The sequence below is a fragment of the Pituophis catenifer genome, unplaced genomic scaffold (assembly GCF_029215685.1).
Source record: "Pituophis catenifer annectens isolate HBS135680 unplaced genomic scaffold, rPitCat1.0.hap2 SCAF_2, whole genome shotgun sequence".
In the NCBI taxonomy this organism is placed as follows: domain Eukaryota; kingdom Metazoa; phylum Chordata; class Lepidosauria; order Squamata; family Colubridae; genus Pituophis; species Pituophis catenifer.
Genome location: NW_027256882.1, coordinates 48,288,332 through 48,307,644, shown reverse-complemented (window position 1 = coordinate 48,307,644; position 19,313 = coordinate 48,288,332).

The window sequence follows — 19,313 nt, the reverse complement described above, 5'->3', positions numbered from 1 at the left end:
GTGTGCACCAGTAACCCTTCTCTCCGCATCAGAAGTATAAATCAGTATTTTAATGATAATAACACTTAGATTTATATACCACTTCATAGTGTTTTACAGCCCTTTCTAAGCTGTTTACAGAGTCAGCATATTTCCCCCAACAATTTGGGTCCTCATTTTACCCACCTCAGAAGGATGGAAGGCTGAGTCAACCTTGAGTCTGGTGAGATTTGAATTGCCAAATTGCAGGCAGCCCGCAGGCAGCAGAAGTAGCCTGCAGTACTGCACTCTAACCACTGCGCCACCGCAGCTCATAATACAGAAATATAAAATGCTAAGAGCAATCTCTGAAGAAAAATAAGATAGAATGATTGTCTGTGTCTACCATAACTATCGTAGGTGTGTGCACAATAAATTAATAAGTTACTTTCTTTTTATGGAATAATGAGAATGAAAATATCTTAATGGAATTCATTTTTTAAATTTTAATTACAGACACAAATAATGGGAGTCTCTTCCTATTAACTTTATGTAGAACACTATGAACATGTCTCACTGAAATCAGTGAGGCGTAATATGTTTTTTCAATTGATAAATCTCCTGATAAATTTCAGGGATTTAAATCCAGTTGCTTTCAGTGGATAGTGCTTTCGTTGTTGTAGTAGGAGTAGGAGTCATGTGAGTCATATCATATATTTAAAATGTTTGCATAAATATATCAAATTTGGAGTTTTTTTAAAAAATAAAAAATAAATAAAAATCAACTTTCAAGATGGCAAAATGGTGACAGGCAATAGGGAGGAAGCTGAACTACCTAATTCCTACTTTGCATCATGTCTTTTCACAAAAGGAAAACAAAAACAGTCCCAACTTGTCAGAGCGACAGAGCGAGTGGGGAGCAGAAGAGAAATAGAGATCAAAATAGGTATGGAATTGGAGAGAGATCTGGTTCAGGGGTGGGTTCTAATTTTTTTTACTACCGGTTCTGTGGGTGTGGCTTATTTTGTGGGTGTGGCTTGGAGGTCATGTGACTAGGTGGGCGTGGCTAGCTGGTCAGAGTCATTTCTGGAAGGTCCTCACACTTACGACCAGTCCCCGCACTTACAACCCGACTCATTTGTTTGCTTTTAACACTGATCAGCTGTAGGATGGCCCTTTGAAGCCCCGCGGCAAGAGTTTGAACAGTTTTTTTCCCTCTAGTCATCAGCTGGGACTCAGGAGGCAGCAATAGATTGGGGGTGGGACCAAATAAAAGGTAAGAATAACGTGGGTGGGTGGGTGGGGGAAGAACCGGTTCGGTGACGTCATATCCTCACCGCTACCAGCTCGGCCGAACTGGACCGAACCGGGAGGAACCCACCACTGATCTGGTTACTTCGAAGGAATTCAGATCCCCTGGACTGGGTGGATTAAATTCCAGGATATTAACAGAACTGGAAGGTGCCATCTCAAAGCTACTGACTGGAATCTTTGAGAAATCTTAGAGCACAGGGGAAGTGCCAAAAGATTGGGGAAGAGGCCTTGCTGCTCCAAGACTTTGAAAAGGGGTGGGAGGTGGAGGAAGAGTTAAGAAACTACAGCTTGATATCAATGTGAAAGACTCTATTACAATAGAATAGAATAGAATAGAATAGAATAGAATAGAATAGAATAGAATAGAATAGAATAGAATAGAATAGAATAGAATAGAATTCTTTATTGGCCAAGTGTGATTGGTCACACAAGGAATTTGTCTTAAGTGTATATGCTCTCAGTGTACATAAGAATTAAATACATTCATCAAGAGTAAAAAGATACAACACTTAGTGATAGTTGAGGTTACTAATAAGCTATCAAATTGTACTAGGAAACAAAAACAGTATAAATTGAAAGATACAAGCAACATGGTTTTATTTATTTATTTATTTATTATTGAATTTCTATACCGCCCTACTCCCGAAGGACTCAGGGCGGTGCACAGCCATGAAATAAAACACATAGACATACAAAATTTAAAATCGAATAAAATGAATTAAATAAATTTGGCTGAATTAATACCCATAATTTAAGATATCCATATTTTAAAATCCATTAAAAATTTAGAATTTACACTTAAAAGGGAGAAGATTTAGGCGAGGCCAGCTTGATGAAATAAAAGCGTCTTCAACTCGCGGCGGAAGGTGCGCAGATCCGGAATCCTCCGTATTTCTGGGGGGAGCTCATTCCAGATCGTCGGTGCCCCCACAGAGAAGGCTCTCCCCCTAGGGGCCGACAGCCGACATTGTTTGGCCGACGGCACCTGGAGGAGCCCCTCTCTGTGGGAGCGTACTGGTCAGTGGGAGGCTGTTGATGGTAGTAGGCGGTCCCGTAAGTAACCAGGTCCCAAGCCATGGAGCGCTTTAAAGGTGGTAACCAGAACCTTGAAGCGCACCTGGAAGACCACCGGGAGCCAGTGCAGCTCGCGCAGGAGAGGTGTTACATGGGAGCTCCATGTTGCTCCCATAACCACCCGCGCGGCCGCACTCTGCGCCAGTTGGAGCCTCCGGGTGCACCTCAAGGGGAGCCCCATGTAGAGAGCATTACAATAGTCCAGACGAGAGGTGACGAGGGCATGAGTGACTGTGTGTAACGAGTCCCGATCTAGAAAGGGACGCAACTGGCGAATCAGGCGAACCTGATGAAAAATCCTCCCGGTCACGGCCGTCAAGTGCTCTTCTAAAGACAGCCGTGAGTCCAGGAGGACGCCCAAGTTACGAGCCCTTTCCGTGGGGGCCAATGATTCGCCCCCAATAGCCAGCGATGGCGCCAGCTGACTATATCGGGACGTCGGAAACCACAGCCACTCGGTCTTGGATGGGTTGAGCCTGAGCCCGTTTCTCCCCATCCAGATCCGTACGGCCTCCAGGCACTGGGACATCACTTCAAGGGCATCGTTGGGGTGGTCCGGGGTGGAGATGTACAGCTGGGTGTCATCAGCGTACAGATGGTACTTCACCCCGAAACCACGGATGATCTCGCCCAGCGGCTTTACATAAATGTTGAACAGAAGGGGCGAGAGAACCGATCCCTGCGGCACCCCACATATAAGGGGCCTCGGGGTCGATCTCTGCCCCCCTGTCAACACAGACTGCGACCGGTCAGAGAGAAAGGAGGAGAACCACCGTAAAACAGTGCCTCCCACCCCCAACCCTTCCAGCCGGTGCAGCATGATACTATGGTCGATGGTATCAAAAGCCGCTGAGAGATCTAACAGGACCAGGACAGAGGAGCAGCCCCTGTCCCGAGCCGTCCAGAGATCATCAACCAACGCGACCAATGCCGTTTCCGTGCTGTACCCAGGCCTGAAGCCCGACTGGAACAGATCTAGATACGACGCTTCATCCAGGTACTGGGGTAGCTGTCGCGCAACCACACTCTCAACAACCTTCGCAACGAAGCAAAGGTTGGAGACTGGACGATAATTAGCCAATACTGCCGGGTCCAGGGAAGGCTTCTTGAGGAGAGGCCTTACCACAGCCTCTTTCAAGGCGGCGGGAAAGACACCCTCACCCAACGAAGCATTTATAATCCCCTGGAGCCAGCCTCGCGTCACCTCCCGGGAAGCCAGCACTAACCAGGAGGGACACGGGTCCAACAAACATGTGGTCGCGTTCAATCTACCCAGAATCCTGTCCACGTCATCTGGGGTCACAGGATCAAACTCATCCCAGATAACAGTCTCAAGACCTGTCTCCGTCACCCTCGCCGGATCTATCCCGTCAGAGTCCAGACCTGCCCAAATCTGAGTGATTTTGTCATACAGATACTGAACAAAATCCTCGGCTCTTCCCTCCAAGGGGTCCTCCCGCGCTTCCTGGTGGAGCAGGGAGCAGGTCACCCTAAACAGGGTGGCCGGGCGATTATCTGATGACGCAATAAGAGCAGTAAAATGAGTACATTTTGCTGCTTTTATCGCCACTAGGTAACTCCTAATATGAGATCTTACCAGTGTTGGGTCAGATTCAGAAAGACTAGCCCTCCAACAGCTCTCTAGGCGTCTTTTCCGGCGCTTCATCTCCCTCAGCTCCTCGGTGAACCAAGGAGCCAGGCGAGATCGGCGCCGGGTCAGAGGCCGCAAAGGCACGACTCGATCCAGGGCTCCAGCAGCCGCCCTATCCCAGGCGACCACTAGGTCCCCAGATGAGGCGTGAGCCAGAACCTCCGGGATTGGCCCAAGCTCCATCTGGAACCTATCAGGTTCCATCAGGCGCCTGGGGCGGTACCATCTTACCGGTTCCGCCTCCCTGCGGCGGGGTGCTGCGGTTCGAAGGTCAAGGCGAAGGAGCGAGTGATCTGACCATGACAAGGGCTCGATGACTATATCCCCTATCTCGAGATCACTCAACCACTGTCCAGAGACAAAAACCAAGTCCAGTGTTTCCCCCAGTGTGCGTAGGGCCATGAATTAGTTGGGTCAGGTCCATGGCCGTCATGGAAGCCATGAACTCCCGAGCCACCTCAGACGCCTCACCCACGGATGGCAGGTTGAAATCCCCCATGACCATAAGTCTGGGGGTATCAACCGCCACCGCGGCAATAACGTTGAGTAGCTCGGGCAGGGCTGCCGCCACGTGGCAGGGAGCCAGGTACGTGATCAGCAAACCCATCTGAACCCCGTGGCCCCACTTCACAAGGAGGGACTCACAACCAGCTGTCTGAGGTACAGTGGTCTCCCTCGGCCTAAGGCCTTCTCTAATAATAACCGCTACTCCCCCGCCCCTCCCCTGTAACCTTGGCTGATGGAATGCGTGGAAACCTGGTTATAGTAATAAGTGGGAAGAGATAAATATTAGTAAGGAAGAATAATAGTAATACAGTCTTAGTAAATTATTTGAGTGTGTTGTGGGAATTATTTGTTTAGCAGAGTGGTGGCATTTGGGAAAAAACTGTCCTTGTATCTAGTTGTTTTGGTGTGCAGTACCCTATAGCGTCTTTTTGAGGGGAGAAGTTGAAACAATTTATGTCCAGGATGTGAGGGGTCTGTAGATAATTTTCACAGCCCTCTTTTATTTAAACTATTATTGTAGTGAATCTCAATCAGGCTTGCGAGATTTTGTTATGATAGACAATCTCAATAAAAAAAGCTTTAGCCTTCCTCTGGAATCGATTTCTTGTTCTGGTTTGCTGAATGGGGCTGACAAAATTGTCCTAGGTTGAAACCTTATGCCATCATTAATTTTTGTTATTTCATTGGTTGCTATACTTTTTGGGGTTTTACATTTTTGGTCTCTCCGTGGATTCTTTACATTTTTCATGATATGCTCTAGAATAGATTAGCCATCAAGATTTATTAGATTGTAGTGATAAATCTAATCACTGTTCATTCTTTCGTGCAATTATTTCCTATCCTAAAATGAAATACAAAGTTGTCATGAATAACACACCCATCTACCTTTCCCCTCCCACTAATATACCCTAATAGGAAAACTAAGGGACTGTGTGTGTTATGTATTTTCATTGTCAAGTATAGTTGAAAAATCATGTGCTCATTTGGAAACCTGATTTCCATTTTGGCAGGTGAGAGGAGGATGCTCAATCAGAATAGAGCTGGAAGAGGCCTCTAATCCAGCCCGCTGCTCAAGCCATTATACCATTTCAGACAAGTGACTGTCCAGTCTTTTCTTAAAAACCTCCAGTGATGAAGCACCCACAACTTCTGAAGGCAAAGCTGTTCCACTGGTTAATTGTCCTCACTGTTTGGAAGTTTCTCCTTAATTCCAGGTTGTTTCTCTCCTTGATTAGTTTCCATCCATTGTTTCTTGTCTTGCTTTCTGATGCTTTGGAAAATAAATTGACCCCCTCTCCTCCTCCTCTTTGTGGCAGCCTCTTAAATCCTGGAATGTTGCTATCATGCCTAGCAGAACTTTATAGAAGAGCTCTTTTTTTTTTTTTTAATTGGTGGGAGCGAGAGAGAGAGACACCCAGGTGTGCAAGGCGAAAGTTCTTTCGAACATTCATTCACCCGAGAAAAAGCGCCGACTTTCGCCCCGTGAAAAGAACGCAAGGGAGACGATTCTACCCTCCGCCCGGTGATGATTTAATATGTTTAATCTCTAAATGTATATCTTCGCGTCCACCGTCAGGATTTTAGAGACACCCGGCAGCCACCAAAGCCTTAAGTTTCCTCCGGTGCCCGGCTGCTAAAACTACGCCCCGCGCCATTTAATAAACCTGCCCGCTCCAGGGTGTCGATTTGATCCGCTGCTTCAGTTCATGTGAATATCTTACCGACGGCGCACGCGCAGTAGCTGGCACAGCGAACGTAAGTCTCCATTTTGTTGCCATTTCTCTCCCCCCCACCTTCTGTTTCCCGCCCAGTGGTGCTGAGAATCGGGACGTGGGTGGGAGGAGCAGGAATGGGTGGTGGGTTGGATGTTTGCGACGGGGGGGGGGGGAGGAAAAAGTTTCTCTGGGGGGCCAGACGTGCACTCATTCCTCTCCTCCGGGGAATGCCCGGATTATGCTTTGCAAAAATCAGGAAAGGGATCCGCCTCCCCTTCCTTTAAAGGGTCGCCTTCCCGTTTGCTCACCTGTCATTATCCAGGCCGACTGAGATGCGCCTTGGCCAGTCAACGCCTTTTGCTTCGAAGCACGCAAAAGGACTGTAGAGTTAGCGGTGGCATAGCCACAAACCATTGCTTGCTAAAACGGTGAAGGGGGTGTGTGCGTATGAATCAGAGAGAGAGAGAGAAAAAAAAAACCCCACACACATGACTTTTGCAGCTGTGTGGTGGTGTGTTTAACCACGCTTACTGAATAAAGCACGCCGGCTGGTTTGCACTTTTTAAAAACCACATTTTTAACCGCGTGGGCTTTCTGGACGTCTTAATGTATGAACCCTGATGATCACAGCACCCAATGTAATCCTGGAGGACGCTTGTAACCATGGCTGTCATTATAGGCTACGCTTGGCTTTATTCCCACAACGCCCTAAACCATTAAATACAATTTACAAACCCTTCAATGCCAGAGTTTACATACTAAGCCAAAGCTAATCAAAGCATATTATGGTTTAGAACAGCCCTTGGCTGTGAAATCTTTCATGCTATCACAAACCGCATAACGGGGGCATAATTTTGCTCTTCTGAATTAATTGATGTAGATTCAATAATGCTATACAGTATTCTTGAAGTCTGCTACCATTGCTTATTGGGCATGTATTCCAAGGTTTGATTAATGTGGTTTGACTATTCTCTGCATAGAAGTGAGGATTATTAAAAGATGATGAGCTCTTTCTCTCATGAATAAGCTATTCATCTGTGAAGCAATTTCATCTTCTGGTCCCAGTTTTTGCTTCTGGATCTTCCTAAAACCTGCTTATGTATTGCTTTTGCTTATGCTCACATGGTCTTTTTAAGAAGAAGATAAATGGTTGTTATCTTGGGGGTTGTACACAAATATCCTCATATTTCTTTGTTCTGGTTTTATTTGAATAGGGGACACTTCCAGATTCTCCTGACATCAATTTTCAAAACTCCGAAAGTCAGGTGTTGGATGTTGGTTTATTAGATTTCCATGATAGACTGTTAGCAGATACCCAAAATAATATTGTAGTTAGGATGCAGTTAATCAGATTTAAGGAAGTCTAAATAAAAATAATTCATTTGTACTGGTAGTTGACAGCTGTTCAATTTTGACCAAGAGTTGTCATTAACTGAAAAATAATCAAGTTTGGTTCTAAATGAAGTTGCTAAATCATGTCTGATTTTTTGTAATCATAATCATAAGTTTATTTGTCAAGCATATATAAGATAACAGGTAAAAGTATAAACATAATTTGAATACATGAAAAAAGTAAGTAAAAAAGGAATATTAGGACAGGAACAGTAGGCATGCTGGTGCACTTATGCACGCCCTTTACAGACCTCTTAAGAATGGGGGGAGGGCAACAGTAGACAGTTTAAGGTTAAAGCCTTGGTAGTACAGTGGTTTAAAGCACCCTGTTATTAAGACCAGCTGCCTGCAATTACTGCAGGTTCGAATCTTGCCAGGCTCAAGGTTGACTCAGCCTTCCATCCTTTCTAAGGTAGGTAAATTGAGGACCCAGTTGTGGGGGCAATAAACTGACTTTGTATAAATATACAAAAGGATGAAGGCTATTGCTTAGCACATTGTAAGCCGCCCTGAGTCTCCGGAGAAGGGCGGCATATAAATCAAATTAAAAAAAAAAAAGCTTTAGGGGTTTGGGGAAGAAACTACAGAGTCAGATAATACATTCCAGACATTGACCACTCTGTTTACCTTGAGTTTGTATCTGTCATTTGCTCGTGTATTGTTGTGGTTGAAGCTGAAGTAGTCATTGACAGGAAGGACATTGTGGCAGATAATTTTATGTACTATGCTTAGGTCAGACTGAAGTCGGCGTAGTTCTAAGTTGTCTAAGCCCAAAATTTGGAGTCTGGTGGCATAAGGTATTTTATTGCCTTATGTGATAAATTGTGATATATTGTGTGTATATTGACCTATATTATGTGACTTATATTGCCTCTTTGTGACCCTATGGACCGTAACACGTCAGGCTCCCCCATCCTCCACTGTCTCCCAGAGTTTGCCCAAATTCATGTTCATTGCATCGACGACACTGTCTAACCATCTCATCCTCTGCCATCCCCTTCTCCTTCTGTCTTCAATCTTTCCCAACATCAGGGTCCTTCCCAATGACTCTTCTTTCTCCTCAGGTGGCCAAAATATTTGAGCTTCAACTTCAGTATTTGTCCTTCCAAAGAACACAGTCAAGGTTGATTTCCTTTAGGATGGACTAATTTGATCTTCTTGCAGTCCAAGGGACTTTCAAGACCTTCTCCAGCACCACAATTCGAAAGCATAAATTCTCTGACGCTTGTATTTCTAGTGAAATATCCTTGGTGTAAATCTGGGTTTTTCTTCAATTTGTTTTATACGCGTCAAAATGTGATAAAAATTGATTGATGCTCTTCTTATTATAATCAGGGAATGCTATATCCGGCATGAGTATGACTAAGACTAGTAACCTAATTGGCAGATTCCTATATTACTGAAAAACATCATGTGAAAACCTCAGTTAACCAAAGCCTAATGGTTCCCACTGATGACAGCCATCATTGAGGGAGAATTGTGACACACGGCGTAAGAATTATCAGTATGAATAAATGGAATGAACTAAAGCAAAATAGGCACATTGTAAATTCATAAAATTAAAGAGAAGAATGAAATAGTAATTAAAGTGGTGTGACATCATGGAACAGGGAAGAGAAAATCAGTGTGGTGCCAGATTAGAAACATGGAGGCTGAGTTGTTGTTGTCCTTTCTTAGGAATGAAGGTATGATATACCTTGGGGCAATCTCTCTTTCAACCCAACCCACCTCACAAGGTGGTTGTTGTGGGAAAAATAGATCAGCCTTTTGTATACTGTCTAGAGTTATACAAAATATAAGGTATGGATATAATAATACAATACAGGTAACTCCTCACAATTGGAACCAATATGTCTGTTGTAAATCATTGAAGTCATATGTTGACTTGGCCCTCATTTTACAACAATGTCTATGGTGATCCTTAAGTGAATCACCATGGTCATTAAATGAATCACATGGTAGTTAAGTGAATCCCCCTTCTCAAATGGATGTTTTTTGCTGGAAATCTGCAAAAACGGTTGCAAATTATAATTGCATGACCATAGGATACTGCAACTGGTTGTAAACACAAGCCGGTTGCCAAGCAATCAAATTGCAAACACATGACCACATGGATGGTGCAATGGTCATAAGTGTGAGTACAGGTCATAAATCATCTTTTCCAAGCTCATCGTAACTTTGACCTGTCGTTAAACAATGTAAGTTGAGAGTAACTAATAAATCACAGTAGTGATGGTATAGGTATGAATGAAATGTATGTACATCAGAAAGAGTGATTGGGTATTAGGTTGTTATGAAAGCATATGAAAGCAGGAATCCATGAATGATTATAGTTACATGTTGTACTCCAATAAATGGTGGTAATGGAAGAACCAGTATTCTGAACAAATGAGAAATCAAACAAAACATTGTCTTCCACCATGAATAGAGAGATGGAAATGATGAGGGTGAAGGTTTGTTCTCCGAGCTTGTGGGTTGGTTTCCGAACATTTCATTACTAGGCTAGGTAACATCTTCAGCGGAGTGTAGGAGAATGGAAATGACTTGACCAAAGGAAAAGAAAAGGTTTCAAGATCCAGGGATGAATTACAATTTTCAATATTCTCCAAAGCACCTGAGGGCAGGACAAGAAGCAATGGGTGGAAACTAATCAAGGAGAGAAGCAATTTAAAACTAAGGAGAAATTTCCTGACAGAACAATTAATCAGTGGAACAACTTGCCTCCGGACGTTGTGAATGCTCCAACACTAGAAGTTTTAAAGAAGAGATTGGATAACCATTTGTCTGAAGTGGTGTAGGATTTCCTGCCTAAGCAGGGGGCTGGACTAGAAGACCTCCAAGGTCTATTCTATTCTATTCTATTCTATTCTATTCTATTCTATTCTATTCTATTCTATTCTATTCTATTCTATTCTATTCTATTCTATTGAATTATAATGGTGATGGCTGAGTATATGCTTTACAAATGCCTCTTGTTTCAGTTACATGATTAGAGGCCCTGTGTATTCATCTCTACAGATGGCAAAGGAATGAAAATACATCTAAAAGCATGATTGCTTTGATGGTGTGTTAATGAAAGATTGAGAGAATTATTGAAGGAAACTAGGGTGATGAGAGGCAAACCATGGGGGAATGCCAAGAGTGAATCAAGATCGGACAACAAGAAACATGGAAGAAAAGGGAGTAAGAGGAAGAAGAGTGAAAGTACAAAGGCTGCAGAAAGAAAAAGTATGAGAAGGTAATTTTCCATCAGAATGGATGGCGTGAAAATGCTACAGAAAGACAAAGAAGTGTGAGGAACTAAGCTAATGTAAGCAAATCGGGAAGCATGCAAAGCTTGGCTTCTTTTGAGTCCCATTACTTGCAGCCACTTAAAAGCATCTCTATTTCCTTTTGTACAATAGAGATTCCTATTGTACCCCTGCACTTCCTCACTACGGACCTGGGCAGCCTTATCAATGTAATAAATATTTGGATGTGTTGATTAAATAGGATGTCAAGAAACACACACAAATGGTATTCCCAAAAATGCGAGCTGCCACTAAGAAGGTTTGCTACCCAGTCTGTACCATGAATTTCACAAAGATGTATGGCCTTCAACAACCCAAACTAGATAACTATGATGACTCGTTTTATGATTATCGTAAAATGGCTGTAAAATCAAGGTCAGTTGCCTGATTTGACTTATTACTACAACTTGCAAACCAAAATTGCAGACTCCATTGTGACCATAAGTCGAGAATTATTGGTGAGAGTATATTTTTGCTCATTTTGTTATGTCACAGTGAGATTTGGATGTAATGGGAGAAGCAATTTAGTCCACTGCAGTGGGAACGGGGTATTAGAAAGGCATATGGGCAAAAAGAAGAGATAAGAGCAAGAATGAATAAATATGAAATAACGAATGTGGACTGAATATAAAAGTATCCAGTACAAAAGAAGTATATTGAGGTGGGCTGGTCATAAAAGAGAATGAGTTACAAATCAAATATATGAAGGAAGGCTAAATGGGTCAAAAGGAAGGGAAAAATTAAGGTAGTCATGGTTGGATGGAGTTGATGAGATCCTGGAAAAAATGAGAAATGAGACATATAAAGAATTCTACCCCCAAAGCAGTGTATCTCAACCTTGGCGGTTTTAAGGTGTGTAGACATTCTAGGGCCAGAGTGAGGTGGGTTATATATTTTATAAATAAAAGCATGTGAAGTAATGCCTGGATGTAGTGAAAGCTAGAATGATTTGCAAAGATAGAAATGTATGGACAAATATTGTGAATTATTTGGTTTTTAGCTGTTTTCTAATATCAGGCTTTTAATTTCTCCTGCTTATTATTTTTTTACTCCCTTTTTGCTTTTATGTAACTTTTTTTTTTTTTTTGCTTGAATGAGAATAATAATAATTGCTCTGAAATGTTAGTCAAAACCTGTACTACATGCCAGTGGTGAAATCCAATTTTTCTTACTACCGGTTCTGTGGGTGTGGCTTGGTGGGTGTGGTACTTGGTGGGCATGGCTAGGTGGGTGTGGCAGGGGAAGGATACTGCAAAATCTTCATTCCCATCCCACTCCAGGGGAAGGAAACTGCAAAATCCCCATTCCTCCCCACTCCTTGGGGAAGGATATTGCAAAATCTCCATTCCCACCCTACTCTGGGGCCAGCCAGAGGTGGCATTTTCCACTTCTCTAAACTACTCAAAATTTCCGCTACTGGTTCTCCGAACTACTCAAAATTTCCGCTATCGGTTCTCCAGAACCTGTTGGAACCTGCTGGATTTCACCCCTGCTACATGCTAAATATAAACCAAAAAATATTTGTAAAATATTGGTGCTCCCTAGGCTCTTCTCGTGGCCTGGTTATCTCTAGGAATGGATTATTGTAATGTGCTTTATCTGAGGTTGTCCTTGAAGAGCATCTGGAAGCTTCAGTTGGTGCAGAATGTGGCTGCAAGGACTTATACAGGTAGTCCTCAACTTGGCAACAAAAAAATTGGGTTCAATTGTGGTTGTAAGTGTTAAACATCTTTACAGTTTAAAGTTTAACATCTGTTAAATGAATTTTGTCCCATTTTATGACTTTTCGTGCCATAATTGTTAAGTAAATCACAGCAACTTTTACGTTGGGAGCATGGTTGTTAAACGAATCTGGCTTTGCCAATGACTTCGTTTGTAATAAGGTCACAAAAGGTGATCACATGACCCTGGAACACTGCCACCATCAATATGAGTCAGTTGCCAAGCATCAACGTTTTGATCATGTGACCATGGGAACGCTGTGTGAAAAACGGTCATAAGTCACTTTTTTTTAGTGCCATTGTAATTTTGAATGGTCACTGAATGAACTGTTGTAAGGCAAGGACTACCTGTATATGTCCCTAGGACCGTGATGGCGAGCCTATGGCACGTGTGCCACAGGTGGCACGCGGAGCCATATCGGTGGGCACACAAGCATTGCCCTAGTTCAGCTCTAGCGCTCATTCACGCGTCAGCCAGCTGATTTTCGGGCATTCCAGGCCCACTGGAAGTCAGGAAACAAGCTGTTTCCAGTCTCCTGAGGCCTCCAGGGATGTGGGGAAGGCCGTTTTCACCCTCCTCAGGCTCCTAGAAAGCCTTTGGAGTCTGTGGAGGGTGAAAAACGGGCTTACCAGGCCCAACGTGCCATTGCGTACCAAAAACAGGGGAAGTGGGGGGGGTCACATGCGCATGCACAGGGTGGTGGTGGGGCGTAATGAATTATGGGTGTGGGCACAACCGCCCCACGTTCCCCCTGCCTTTGGCCCGCGACAGCAAAAAAGTTAGGCATCACTGCCCTAGGAGAACACATTTTACCAGAATGGGACAATTCGCCCCATTCCAACTTGCTATGGCAACTCACTGTGGCCATTTTGGTATGAGACAACTCGTTGCAGGACAATTCAATGCAGGACAACTTAAGAAAGGAACAAGTGGAAGTGCAACTCCTCCAATCTTGAGGATTTCTAACATGAGAACGTTCAAACGTAAAGCAAGAGAAGGCCCATTGCAATTCACTTGTCCCTCTCTTAAGTTATCACATGTTGAATTGTCCCATGGCAAATTGTCCCACAGTGAGTTGGCAACAGCAACTTGACCTGTGGTGAGTTAGATGGGGCAAGATTGCCTGGATGAGTCAGCTGCAGCAAGTTGTCCTAAACCAGTGATGGCTAACCTTTTTGCCGTTGTGTGCCAAAAGTGGGGGGAGTGCGGGGGGGGTCACACATGCGTGCCCACACCCATACGTCAATGTGCCCTGCCCCCCTGCACTCCCCCCACTTTTGGCACGTGATGGCACGTGCCCTACCCAGGTTCCAGAGGCTTTCTAGGAGCCTGGGGAGAGCGAAAATGGTCTTCCCCACTCTCCTGGAGGCCCTCGGGAGGCCGGAAACGGCCGTTTCCTGACTTCCGGTGGGCCCGAAAATCAGCTGGTGTGCTCACTGATATGGCTCCACGTGCCACCTGTGGCACAGTGCCATAGGTTCGCCATCATGGTCCTAGATAATATGTTACACCTCTGTTCTGTGAGTTGCTTACTCCTGATTTTTTATCTGTCACACTTCCAAAAACTGGTAAAAAAATCAGCTTTTCTGGAAGGATTTTTGGGAATGATTAGAGTTCCCTGTACCAAGATTTAATTTTTTGCATATAGTGTAATTTTGAATTTATTGTTTTATTTGGTACTATATTTGCATTGTGTTGAATCCACTAAGGAATGATGGGGATAAACAAATAAATAAAGTAATGAACATTTGCTGTGGTAAAGAAATTGGCCCCTGGAATCACATGGTATTTTAGATCCATTTTTTTCCTTCCCTCCAGTGAGGGCCACATGGAAAAAGAAAACCCTGACAAATGCAAAGAAGAACCAAGGTATATATTTAGCAGGAGAGGTGAGCTTCGTCCTTATATGTTAGATTTCTGAAAAAGGAACAACATTGCAGTGCATGCACATTAACTCCCATTTTAATGATATCTTCTCTGATGTGTTTAGACTGTTAGTTGGCATGTTTAGGATTGCTGTTTTACCTTAATCTCTAGTTTAACGTTTCAGTTTTAACAGTTATTTTCTAAATAGCAACAGGGACTCAGCACTACTTACTCTGTGTGTGTGTGTGTGTGTGTGTGTGTGTGTGTGAGAGAGAGAGAGAGAGAGAGAGAGAGATGTGTCTGCCTGCTTTGATCTTGCTGCTTTTTCTTAAAAAAAATTTTTGTGTGTGTGAAAAAAGGGAATTTGAATCCTAAGAGAAAAAATATCTCCATGTACCTAACCCTAGCTTGAGGACACTTGGCTAACCATTCTTGAAGGACACCTCTTCATCAGGGGTGAAATCCAGAAGGTTCTGACAGGTTCTAGAGAACCGGTAGCGGAAATTTTGAGCAGTTTGGAGAACCTCCTCTGGCTGGTTCCAGAGCGGGGTGGGAGTGGAGAATTTGCAATATCCTTCCCCCAGAAGTGGGGTGGGAATGGAGATTTTGCAATATCCTTCCCCTGTCATGCCCACCAAGCCATGCCCACAGAACCGGTAGTAAAAAAAAATTGGATTTCACCACTGCTCTTCATGAAGCAGCCTTTATTCTTCCACGGCCTATAGGCAAGGCCGGCTGACTTTATGTTTCTTCCAAACTGAAATTGAAGTGCTGCTTTCCACCTTCTCCTGATGTTAAACCTTAAATCATGCTGCTTTGGTAACAATTGAGCTGATGTGATGGAAGGTAGGATGTGCCTAACTCCTATTGGCTGCTTCCCTCTAATCACCTGTAGTAGTCAGATCATGCAGGTTGTAGGTGATGCAGTGGAGCGAACATATTCTTCCCCTTCCTCCAAATCCCCCATGTCTCATGTGGGTCAGCAAATGGTTCAAAACAGATGGATCTGGTATAGAATAGATCCCTTACATGGGATGTTGGTAGCTATGTTGGCAAGTTGGGGGGGCTGTTTCAACCAGCACCATTCCTTCTCCTTTAGCTGGCAGGTCATGAGGGTATCTAGGAGGAGATCTGCATCCTTGATTATCCCACTCCCAGATGATTAGAAACCACAGATGACTCTGGAGTAAATTACCGTGCTTAAAATTAGGCTAACTTTCCATAGCTGGATATATTAGATTACATTTTCAGTTCAGCTAACATGATTAGGGTAGGCTGTGTGCAGTAGGTTCTCACATCATAATAAACTATATATTTATTTATTCAAATTTATTATCGCTCAACTCCAGTGGATTTTGGACTAGAATTATTTTAACTATGGTTTATTGAATAAGTCACAAATGCTTGGAAGCTCTATAAAACAACTAGACTGGATAAATTCACACAATACATTAAGCCATAGGCAAGCAATAATATTTTGGATTAGGCTGTTCTGTGAACTCAGCTCATTATCAATTTCACACAATGTTCAATATATAATAAATACTCAGGTAAATTGCACGGTAGTTGGCTTTTTTTTAATGTGCTCCCTGTTGTTTACAAAACAGTTTAAGAATTACTTACAGTCTCACCACAGGAAATTTGGAGAGAGTAACTTTTAAAAATTAAATTGTAACTCCAGCACATTTTGGCTATTGGAAAATTACTATGGGTGATTTCCATTTTATATGGTGTTCTGAACATTCCCAATCAATCCCTATATCTGATTCAGAGCAAGCGCACCCGGCACTCAGTTCAACTAACAAAAAATAATTTTAAAAAAAAATATAGCTCAATTTTGCTTGTTTATTACACATCAACAAACACTTGAAGGCAGGACAAGAAACAATGGATGGAAACTCATCAAGGAGAGAACCAATCTAGAACTAAGAAGAAATTTCCTGATAGTTAGAACAATTAACAGCATACTAAAAAGCAGAGACATCACCCTGCCAACAAAAGTGTGTATAGTCAAGGCCATGGTTTTCCCAGTTTCAATGTATGGCTGTGAAAGTTGGACCATAAGAAAGGCTGAGCGCCAAAGAATTGAGGCCTTTGAACTATGGTGCTGGAGAAGACTCCTGCAAGTCCCTTGGACTGCAAGGCAATCAAACCGGTCAGTCTTAGAGGAGACCAACCCTGACTGTTCTTTAGAAGGCCGGATCCTGAAGATGAAACTCAAATACTTTGGCCACCTAATGAGAAGGAAGGACTCCCTGGAGAAGAGCCTAAGGCTGGGAAAGATTGAGGCCAAAAGAAGAAGGGGACGACAGAAAATGAGGTGGCTGGATGGAGTCACTGAAGCAGTAGGCGTGAGTTTAAATGGACTCCAGAGGATGGTAGAGGACAGGAAGGCCTGGAGGCCTATTGTCCATGGGGTTGCGACAGGTCGGACACGACTTTGCAACTAATAACAACAACAGAACAATTAATCAGTTGAACAAGTTGCTTCCAGAACTTGTGAGTGCTCCATCACCGGAGGTTTTTAAGAAGATATTGGACAACCTTTTTGTCTGAAATGATACAGAGTTTCCTTCTTAGCAGGGGGTTGGACTAGAAGACCTCCAAGGTCTCTTCCAACTCTCTTATTCTGTTAACCAGCAAAAATGAGACAAAAGGCAAGCAAAAATGGAAAGAGAAGGGAGTAAACAACAGGCAAGAATTTACATTATCTATGAAACTATCAAAAGCACAGAACTTTATGGCTTCTGGAAATGGTAATTAGCGTGGGTAATTAGCGTGAACAATCCCAAGGGAATGGCCTTTGGTTATTCCAGACCTGGAAAATAGGACAATAGGTGATCCCTCCTCTGTTCTGCATCATGAAAGAAGCAAGTTAGGTGGATGAAGATGTTGTCTCCAACATTTGTGAAGTTCAGTCATAGTTTATAAAAAGTTTTTTTCCCTCTTAGAATAGGGTTGTCAAACTCATGGTCTGCAGGCCGGATATCAACGTCCGAGACAGTGCACCGTTCAAAGTGGCCACAATGAGCCATTTCGGAGTTGCCACACACGCATAGGGGGAGGGGAATGCATGGGGCCACAGATGGGTTGGGTGATGGGATTCACGGTGGGAGAGGAGCCAGGAAGGCAAATCAGCTGCGGTCGGTTCAGAAGCCATCCAGGCCTGAAGAGTACTTGCTGGAGCCAGCCAGAGAGCAACCAAGCTCGAAGAGTGCTTGCTGGAGCCGGGCCAAAAGGACTTGCTGGAAACAGCCAGGGAACAACCAGGAACAGTTGGGCGGAGCGTGCTGAGTCCGTATAGCCATCTGGCTAGCAGAAGCCAGTAATGCTGGTTAAAACACCCTTTTACTCTATCGTTCACCACGTGCCAAGATGAGACTCCAGTAAAAAGACCTGTCCTACTCACAGTGTGGCCCAGTGGTGGGTTTCAAAATTTTTTACTATCGGTTCCGTAGGTGTAGCTTGGTGGGCGTGGCAGGGGAAGGATACTGTAAAATCTCCATTCCCTCCCCAATCCAGGGGAAGGTTACTGCAAAATCCCCATTTCCTGCCGATCACCTGGGACTTGGGAGGCAGAGAATAGATGGGGGCGGGACCAGTCAGAATTTTTACTACCGGTTCTCTGAACTACTCAAAATTTCCGCTACCGGTTCTCCAGAACTGGTCAGAACCTGCTGAAACCCACCTCTGGTGTGGCCTCCTCTTTTGCTGGCTTGGTTTGGAACCGTGACAGGTAGCCAGCATTACTGGCTTCTGCTAGCCAGCTGGCTATACGGACTGAGCACACTCACACGTTGGCCACCCCCACGCCCGGTTTAACAAAGGGGGAAAAAGTTGTGATATGTCACGTGACACCCCTGTCTTAGAATACAAAGTTTGTGTCTTTGAAATTAACTAACTAGAAAAAGTTATAGAATATTTATAATGATGCAAATGAAAAAAAATTAAAAAATGTCATGATCACCGGTGGCATATTTGCAATAATCATGATAGAGATCTGTTATAATTAGGTAGAAGAAAATCAATATTCATAATATAATAGTTTAATTAATTTAATTTAATAGTTTAATGTAACAGTTTAATTCAGGCCTCTATTAAATTTATGTATTAAAATATATTAAATATATTATTTTAATCATATATTATTACATCTGTAATATAAAAAAATAAATACCTTAAATTCCAGTAGTATTTCTTACTTTTAAGTGGATTTCCTTAGTAGTAGAAAGTAAAAACTATGTCCTTAGTAAGTAATTTTCAATATTTGAAGTTGATGATTTAAGTGAGATATTCCAGTCTATGTCAAAGGATTTTAGCCACTTAAATTTCAGTTTAAAAACTGAAATGGCTAATGAGAAATTGTAGTGAATATCTCAGAGTTTTTTCTCTCTAGGTCTACATTTTAACGAAGTCCAACAGATACAAATTTCCTAGACTTCATAATCTGCTTTTCACATTTCTCTCCCATGCATTTTAATATATTCAAAATACCTTTAAATCTTCCTTGAATGACAGATGAATGCTAATCACAATTTTTAAAGTTACATTCTGGGCTTTGTAAAAGAGAGTGAATTTCCGCATGACCTTTCTCCTTTAAAAATTGAATCTAAATGGAAAATCTGGAGTGATTGTGAAAACTGAATGCAATTAGTTCATCATTCAGCACCTTTGGGACAAGCACTTGCATCAAAGTAGACATAGGAATAGCTACTATCCAAGCATATGTATTGAATTTTGTTTTGTTTTCTTATAAGAAAAGTCTTTTGTGTAGCAGATAGATACATTTCAAATATGAAGCACATTGTTAGTTTTACTGACTTA